The following is a 9897-nucleotide window of genomic DNA, read 5'->3' on the forward strand; positions in this document are numbered from 1 at the left end:
TAAACAGGAAATACAAGTATTTTTCATTGTTTGGTGTCATTGCGTAATGCTGGCGGATGTTATATCGCCCATATACCGCGCTTGTATCATAAATCTTGTCATAAAGGTCAAATAATACATTGGAGAAGGGATAACTGGGAAAGTATAGGAGTTTTGCAACAATTCAACTATAATACTGCTCCTATATACAAGAATATAACTACTATAATACTGCTCCTATATACAAGAATATAACTACTATAATACTGCTCCTATATACAGGAATATAACTACTATAATACTGCTCCTATATACAAGAATATAACTACTATAATACTGCTCCTATATACAAGAATATAACTACTATAATACTGCTCCTATATACAAGAATATAACTACTATAATACTACTCCTATATACAGGAATATAACTACTATAATACTGCTCCCATATACAGGAATATAACTACTATAATACTGCTCCTATATACAGAATAATAATTACTATAATACTGCTCCTATATACAAGAATATAACTACTATAATACTGCTCCTATATACAGGGATATAACTACTATAATACTGCCCCCTATATACAAGAATATAACTACTATAATACTGCTCCTATATACAGAATAATAATTACTATAATACTGCTCCTATATACAAGAATATAACTACTATAATACTGCTCCTATATACAAGAATATAACTACTATAATACTGCTCCTATATACAGGGATATAACTACTATAATACTGCCCCCTATATACAAGAATATAACTACTATTACTGGTTACTGTGAGTGCCAGCTTTCCTTTATTTACATAACTACTATAATACTGCCCCCATGCAAAACTGGCCTTAAGGTCCTCATACACCTTGGACTTTAGTTGGCCAAACCTTCCACTCATGGTAGATTCGTCAGTCAATCTAAGTTGTATGGGGCTCTCGCTGCAGCTTTCCCCTTCCCGTAGAGATCACAGGAATGCTTGGCGGGGAGGATGGGAGATAGCTGTGGTAAGTGACAATTAGTCGACCATTTGGCCATCAGTCATGGAAAGTATATGGCCAGCTTTAGACAGTCTAGTCTACGCTCACCTTGTCTAAGACCTAGACCTGATTCTTTACTGCCATCTGTTGCCAGCATTCGGTACTGCGGAATCTGTATTTTCTATGAAAGTAATGTTTTTGGTTTTTTTTTTCAGTATAAGTCCATGTGCTTCACCCACTCCTTCATCCACATTACCTTCTTAACCTACAGAAAAGTCACCCTAAAGTCTTGACCCTCCTGACACCCACTGATATCTAGGAAGCTGAGATATAATGTTCTGTTGATGGAGTAGATGGCTTTAGCCAGGGCCGGCGTCAGCACAGGGCTTACCCGGGCAAGTGTTGGGGCCCACAGTGCCTCTAGGGGCCCAGACAGGGAGAGGGGCTCGGTGTTCTAATGTTCAGCTTGCACATTGTAGGGCAGGGTGAGCGGCTGAACATCAGAAGACAGGGGAGAAAGGAACAGGACCTGTCAGCATCCTGCATAGAGAGAGCAAAGGGTGAAGGACCTGATCACATGTCCTGAAGGTCCTCAATCTTACAGTGTGGAGGGCAGCCTGGCAGAGAGGAAGGTGGAGAAGACTGAGTTGTAAGTGCTGCATGTCTGCGTGTGTCACTGTCTGTCAGTGAGTGTCAGTCAGTGTTTGTCAGACAGTCAGCATCAGTCGGTCAGTGTCTGTCAGTCAGTGTCAGTCAGTAATGTGTGTTTGTGTATGTTAGTGATTGTGCATAGTGTGTGGATGATAGGTGCATAGTGGATGGATGAGAGGCCCTCTGAAGCTCTGTTACCCAAGGGCCCGCACAAACCTCCTTTTTTCTGCCTCTCTTAAAAAACCACTCCTACAACTAAAGCAGTTCTGTAGTGTTAGCATTCTACCAAACAGCACCTCAGATCTCAGTTTCCTGGACCCGTCCACCAACTGCTGCAGATGGCACTATGAGAATTGGGCACACAATCCTGCAAACAGGGGCCACTGTGGGCATATCTGAGCCTCTCTGGCTGCCAAACTCCTATGTAGCCAATGAGAATGTGAGCCCACCAACTAGGCCTGAGTTCAGACGGATTGTAGATGGTGGCACTGTTACTGCGTCATAATGTTTACTATGTCTGTGGTGTCTGTAAGGGGCCCACAACACAACACTGTGCCATACATATATGGGGAAGGTTCTAGAAGGTGTAACAAGGGCACATTGCCTTCTCCTTCTATAGGGAAAGGTCTGCATCTTGGGAACTCCTGGACCAAACAAGCTTCTACTGAGACAAATGTATATGTGGTACTCGGCCAGTTACTGTGATGTTGTTTGTCGTGACGCCAGTAGTACACAGTTGTGTTTCCAAATGGTCGGTAACCTCTGGGATTGTTGCGGGTCCCTTTGGCACTTGTCACGGCAACCTGGAGTGGTAGTAGACCCACCCGGGATGTTGGTACCACCACCCACAGAGAAGGGGAAAAATAACCTAAGGTGGACAGTGGTGTGTGTGGGTACAGGTACAGATATAGGAGACAGAGTCCCGTGCGTTTCATACAAATATAGAACACTTTATTGAATAACGTTGCAGGTGAACAGTACACTCAATACAGGTAGTGCAAATCTTCATTAACATAATTGCTGACAAAAGAGTAAGAACCAGTGCTTTTAGAAGTAAGTGCTTGGAGAAGTAAAAGCTTTTGTAGAAGTAGTAAGTGCTTTTCTAGAGAAGGAAGAGGAGAGGAGTTGCCAGAGGAGCCCTGCCTAATGTAGAATCTGTACTCTGCCAGAACTGAAGTGTAGATAAGAAGTAAGTGATACTCATACCCAGGTTTAGACTATAGTCTGACCTTGTGCCCCCTAGTTGCGTAGAACCCATCCTAGGTGGGTAGCACGAGCCCCAGTCGTCGGTTATCTGGGTGTAGCAGACTTCCAAGACTACCCAGTCGTCTTGCACTGCACAGTAGGATACGTAGACCTAATCTGGTAGCTTTGTCTTACTGGGGTAACCGTCCATGATCATTGCAGCATTTATACAGGTATAACTGGACACAGCTAAGAGATCTCCTCAGTAGAGAGAGACTTGTTGGGCCTACAGACACCTCAAGAGACCAGTGTGGAGAACACAGGAACCCCATTTTTCAATTCTACACTTTGTTTGATAAAGGCATTCTTGATGAAACTTTGGCAGTTAAAATGATTTCCCGCCCTCAGACCTACAAGACCGTGGTTTGGAGATACTCCGGAGCATCTCAGAAATGTTTAAAGGGGAACTATCAGCAGGTTACATGAATCTAGCCTGCTGATATGTCCCTATTGCAGAGAAGACACTGAAGAGGGTGGTATGTCTCTTACCTTCCTCCTCAGCGCCGTTGCGGTGCAGTGTGTCTGGTGAGACGACTAGGAGCACTGGGGCACCTGTTAGGGGTAAGCAGTGCTCCTTAGGGGTGCCCCAGTGCTCCTAGCAATCTTACCAGACAATGGAGCACACGACTAACTGCACCGGAACGGTGCTGAGGAAAAAGGTAAGAGTCAACACCCTCTTCAGCATCTCCCATGCAATAGGAACATAATGTGGTGTCCCACCACGGGTGTTGCTTGTTTGTACACCCCTCGCAAAAGCCTGTACTCTAAGTAAAGTGGTAATGAAGTTATGCCTAGGTTTTGCCACTAGATGTGGCTACTATTTATCTATGTACTTGTATATTGCACAGCTGTAGTAAGTAAGGGGTTACTGTTTATTTGTGATCTGTGCACCAATGAGAGCACTTTCTCTTTTCTGCCTATCTCTATTCTCCTTTCTTTTCACACTTTCTTCTCCTGTCTCTTCACACTTTCTTCTCCACCACTCACAGGAGTTTTTACACACCCTGTAGGAAGTTGCCACATGGGGAGAGGAAGTATACACGCACGCTTAGTCAGTTCAGTGTAGTCTAGTCTGGAGTATGGTAGTAGACAAACACACGGGAGATACAGAGACTTTTTTCTTAAAAGCAACCCGTCTTCTAACTATGCAGTGCTAAACCACTCAAGAGAGGACAAGTCAGGGATTATCCCAATCCTCGTCGTTGAACGTCTCTAAGGGTGCAAGACAGTATCCTGAAACAAGAGGAACTGATCCGGATAGAGCAAAGTTGCTACAAGCCTACATACTCTATCTCGCAGCGCAGGTGTAACCATGTAATTGTGGCCAACTTGCTCAACTCAGTTAACAAGGACTGGGGCTTGTGTCACCTTATTAGGACGGGTCACCTGACACTGCAGGGCAATAGGTGGTATCCTGACAGATATCGAAACACGGGCACAAATATTCTAGTACTCTCAAGTATTCTTCTTCTTCTAAAGTTCCGGCAGAACACAGCATTAAACTGGGTTGGGACTCTTGAGACAGACTCCTCTCCACTACTCTGAACTCTCACGACCTACTCTACTTTGCTATTCTGAACTTACTCTACTCCTAAGCACACAACCAGTTCAACTCAGGACTCAGTGGTTATTACTTCAGCACCTACAGAGTAGTGATAAGTACCCAAGGGACCCCCTCACAGCCCGGCAGGTCACCGACCACAGGGGAAAGGGTATAGCCAGCCATCCTAAAATAAAAGCAGGTGTGCCCCCATACCTGTGTGCCCAACCGGCACTGGTGTCACGACTAGAGATGAGCGAACCGGCCGAGGTTCGGGTTCGTATGAACCTGAACTCTCGGCTTCTGATTCCCGCTGTCTGCCCGCTCCGTGGAGAGGGTGGATACAGCCTGAGGACCACCTGGAAAACTGGGATACAGCCTATGGCTATGGCTGTATCCCAGTTTTCCAGGCGGTCCTCAGGCTCCATGGAGCGGGCAGACAGCGGGAATCAAAAGCAGAGAGTTCAGGTTCATACGAACCCGAACCTCGGCTGGTTCGCTCATCTCTAGTCACGACAACCAACCATCCGGCTGAGCTATATTCCACCGACCAACCACCACAGTAGTGGCGTCACACAGAACCATCTGGTAAGTGACCGGTCGAACATTGCGCAACATGACCACAATATCAGCAGGTTAGATTTGTCTAACCTGCTGATAGTTCCCCTTTAAGTCTTCCCTTTGTCTCCACCTTTAAGTCTTCCCAGTGTCATCCATTGAGGCCTGGACTCCACAAGACCTGGAAAGCAGGAGATCCTTTAAGTCCCGTAAGGTGCAAGGTGCGGCCACCATGGGACTTGTTTCTCCAGCACATCCCACAGATGGGGAATTTGGAGGCCGAGTTACCGCCTTCATCTCTTTGTCATGTTCCTCACACCATGCTTGGACAATTTCCTGACATATATCTGTATACATAGTATGATGTGGTTCCAAACTTTAGGTCCTTCACAGATATATATCGGTGGGAAAATTGCTGAGAAGTTTGGCCTGAAGCATTTATTTTAGGGGCTGTGGCTGTAAAAGCGCCCAATGGGATGGAAGGAGAATATTGAAGACCTATCAAGCCCCTCTAGGGATACGCGGAGCTCACTGTAAGAGTATGACAAATGATATCACACAGAATGTCAGAGAAGTTGTTTGGGGAGAGGTGGACGCATCATGAAGCCTTTGCCTTGGGCGCTATGAGAGCTTGTCCTGCCCCTCTAAGAGCCTGGGAGAAGCCGGGAGTGGTTACACTGTGTGTTCAGGAATGCTGGTGGACACAGGTGCTCCCCGCTGCAGGGTCTGCAATCTGAGGCCAGCCAGCAATGTAACTCTGCAGAATGTCAACAAGTCATGAATGTTATGTGTTATGTTCACACCACAGGTCTACCTCATCTACGATATGCCTGGATCCTGCACCGACTGTGATCAGGGGGCTGCACAGCAGGTGAGGGTAGTTCCCCCAATACCCTCTATAACGTCTGGCCTAAGGGCCCCATTATCCAGGACGATAATCGTGCAAATTACCGTTATAGTGTTCAAATTTAAATGGTAATCGTTTTGTGTAAATGGAGGCAACGATCGGCCAACGAGAAATCGTTCATCGTTCGCTTGGTGCTGAAACCAAAATTAGTGTTAACCGTTCGCTATAATTCCACATTCATTCACTAATCGTTCAGTGTAATGCTGCGTTTACACAAAGCGATAATACGCCAAATCGGTCGTTTAACAATTTTGAAGCAACAATTTGGTTATTATTAGGGATGGTCCGAACCTGCCGAGGTTCGGGTTCGTATGAACCCGAACGCTCGGCAGCAGATTCCCGCTGTCTGCCCGCTCCGTGGAGCGGGCGGATACAGCGGGAGTAACGCCTGGAAAACTGGGATACAGCCTATGGCTATGGCTGTATCCCAGTTTTCCAGGCGGTCCTCCCGCTGAATCCGCCCGCTCCAGCGGGAATCATTACCGAGGGTTCGGGTTCGTACTCGATTCGGACCATCCCTAGTTATTATAACAATCAGCATTAAGACAAATAAATCGTTAGAAAATTCGTAAGAAAATTTGTTATTGCGATCGTTTTTAAGATCCCTTAGGCCCATCTTTCACATAGGGTGAATCTTTGAAAGACTGTTTACACAAAGCGATCTGCAAATTTTTAGCGAACGATGAACGACGATTTGAGAACATGTTGAAAGATCAAAATGAACAATTTCTCGCTCGTTGCTTGATCGTTTGCTGTGTTTACACTGAACGATTATCGATCAAATGCGATCGTTATCGAACAATAATCGCTCTGTGTATTATGGGAACGATTTCAGGATAACAATAAACAATCTCTTTTGCAATCGTTTCTCTTTAATCGTTATAAATTGCATAGGGTCCGATTAGACAAAGCGATTTTTCAACGATTAACAGTAAACGATCTCAAGCGACCGCTTTGGCGAACGACCTGAAATCGTTCAACCAATTACACAGGACGATGATCGTTCTTGTGGTCGTCCAGTCTTCGCTGATTGTTCATTTCAGAGATAAACCTACAAGGGAACGATCGAACGATGTGTTATTACAGCGAACAGTCAACAATGATTTTAGGTCCAGGTCCAAACAAGCGATTCTCGTTAGTCGTTTAATCAGGATCCATTTACACAGAAAGATTATCTGCCAAAGATTTCAAGCCAAAGCCAGGAATGGATTTGAAAGAGGAAAAATCTCAGGCTTTCCTTTATGACCTGATCTCTGTTTATAGTCTGTTCCTGGCTTTGGCTTCAAATCTTTGGCAGATAATCTGTCAGATAATCTTTCTGTGTAAATGGACCCTAAATCCTAACGATATAACGATTTTTGAATGATAATCATCTCCTGTAATAGGGCCCTTAGTCTGATAGGCGGCCGGTGTTGGTGAGGTGCAAGAGAGAGGCAGGACACTGTTGAACACAAGGCACAGTCCTTACTGAATAGAATGCACAGTCTTTACCGAACAGAAGGAGCAGTCTCTTAAAAATAAAAGGAAATGTTTGGAGCAGGGGTAATCCTTAAAGATGAGGTGCACTGGGGTATCTGGAGTTTGCCGTCTGGTGACACTAGTTCCTCTTGACGCTTTCCTTGAATCTTCCCCCAGCTGATACACAGTCTCTTCTCTCAGATGATGCTGCAGTTCCCTACAGTGGGGTGCAGGACACTAACCGACTGACTTACCTCCTGTCCATCTCAGCAGGGAGAAGGATCCTCCCTCCACTCAGGAAGTTTCTCTGCTTAAAGGAGAAGTCCGGTGGGCAACAAAAATTCAGTTTGGGCAGGGGGTGGTGGGAACATAATAAAGAATGCACCGCATCCCGCTCCAGGGCGCCCGTCAGCATTGACCACCTCTTTTATGTCACGACCCGGCTGATGGATGCTCCGCTCAGCCAGTCAGTAATTGGCGGAGAGGAGGCAGGTGTAGATTTCTGTGCGCCTCTAAGTAAATTTGGCGGGGAAACTGGGAGCGGAGCCTATTTTAGGACCATCATACCGAGTCTTTAAGACCACCATGCCGGTCTTCATAAATGTCCCCCATAAAGAACACATGGAGTTATAGAGCAGGATGGGGCTATACAACAGGATCCCAGTGGGGCACTACATATCTGTCTTTGCATCTCTCTATCACCTCTCTCTTTCTGCTTCTGATTTTCTGAGGTTGTGTAGCTGAGAGCGCCACACGGGTGGGTGCAGACTGTTTAGTGTCAATCATGAGGTTGAATATAAAGTGGATTTCAACTGCAGCCGTTTACATGTACACAGGGAGCTGTTTATATGGCATATATCTCTGGCCATGTACCCAGTGTGATCTATAAAGTCAGTCCGAACTAACAATAGAAAACAGAAGAGAAATAAAGGAAAAGAGGTCAGTGAGAAGGGTCTACAGGGGTAATATGGCACTAGCAGAGTCTACAGGGGTAATATGATATGGCTCTAGCAGGGTCTACAGGGGTAATATGATGTGGCTCTAGCAGGGTCTATAAGGGTAATATGATGCGGCTCTAGCAGGGTCTACAGGGGTAACATGATGGGGCTGTAGCAGGGTCTATAGGGGTAATATGATGCGGCTCTAGCAGGGTCTACAGGGGTAACATGATGGGGCTGTAGCAAGGTCTTCAGGGGTAATATGACATGGTTCCAGTATCGTCTACAACGGTAATATGACATGGTTCTAGTAGCCTCTACAAGGGTAATATGACACAGCTCTAGCAGGGTCTACAAGGGTAATATGACATGGCTCTAGCAGGATGGTAAGACTGTGCGGGTTAGGAATTGCCCGATGCTTCTGGACCCAGCCGATCAGACAGGCTCCTGATTTGACAAATTTCATTTATATATCATATAAGTCAGTTGCGTAAGTAGTAATTTGGTTCTGGGTTAGAGAGGGCAACATCGATCATTTTAGATATGGCAACATGACTCCATAATCCACTTTTCTTTGATCTAATTTGTGCTTGAAAGTAATACTTAATGTTTGGGCACCTGTGTGGAGAAACATGGATGGAAACATGGTCAGATGGATCCAGATGACCGAGAGAAACCTGGCCGGTCAGATGGATCCAGATGACCGTGAGAAACATGGCCGGTCAGATGGATCCAGATGACCGTGAGAAACATGGCCAGTCAGATGGATTTAGATCACCTTTGGAAACATGGTCAGATAGGATAAATCCAAATTTCTAACTATGAACATGGCCGGTCAGATGGATCCAGATCACCTTGAGAAACATGGTCAGATAGATCCAAATCTCTATGGAGAAGCATGGTCGGTCAGATGGGTCCTGATCTCCGTAGACATCTTGGGAATAAGGTAGAACAGAGCATTCCAGAAGTAATCTCATCCACATGGGTCGATATTCTTAGTAGAATTTATATCTTTACTGAAATCCAACGAGGACCCCCCCTGCAGCTAGATGAGGGTCTCTAATAAAGTGTCCACCATACAGCTCCTAACATGGCAGAATTTGCCTGGATACCATGCTCGCCCGCAGTCCTTGGAAGGAGTCATGGTGTTAATCATTCACCCTGGTCCCGTCCTCGCTCACACAGACATGCCGCAATATTATTACACCAAACATTTGAGCCGGCAGAGACTGGAAACAATTAAGAAGCTATAATGAGTGTTTTCGGAGTGGATTGCATTTCTCGATCCTACTGACCAGAGTGGCTGGGGTCGGGAGGCATTTTATTTGGCAGACCTGTTTATCTCTATTATGATCGAATTCTCGAAGTTGTAGTTAAGGCGTTGGAGTCTTTCAGCTTCCCACACTGTAATGGAACATGCCCGTTCCTGCGGGACAATTAAAAAAGAATAAAGTCTTACATAGATCGCGCCAAACATTGCAATATATCTAATATTAAGCAGTTAAGTGTTCCTTTCAAGAAGAGGCAATTATCTGATATAAAACAAAGAACACAAGATAAACGATTGGGCATGGAGCCCTCGTAAAGGACAGTCCTGCATGACTTTTCAGTGGGTGCTGTGTACACTAC

This window comes from Dendropsophus ebraccatus, chromosome 13, assembly GCF_027789765.1.
Source record: "Dendropsophus ebraccatus isolate aDenEbr1 chromosome 13, aDenEbr1.pat, whole genome shotgun sequence".
Taxonomy (NCBI): Eukaryota; Metazoa; Chordata; class Amphibia; order Anura; family Hylidae; genus Dendropsophus; species Dendropsophus ebraccatus.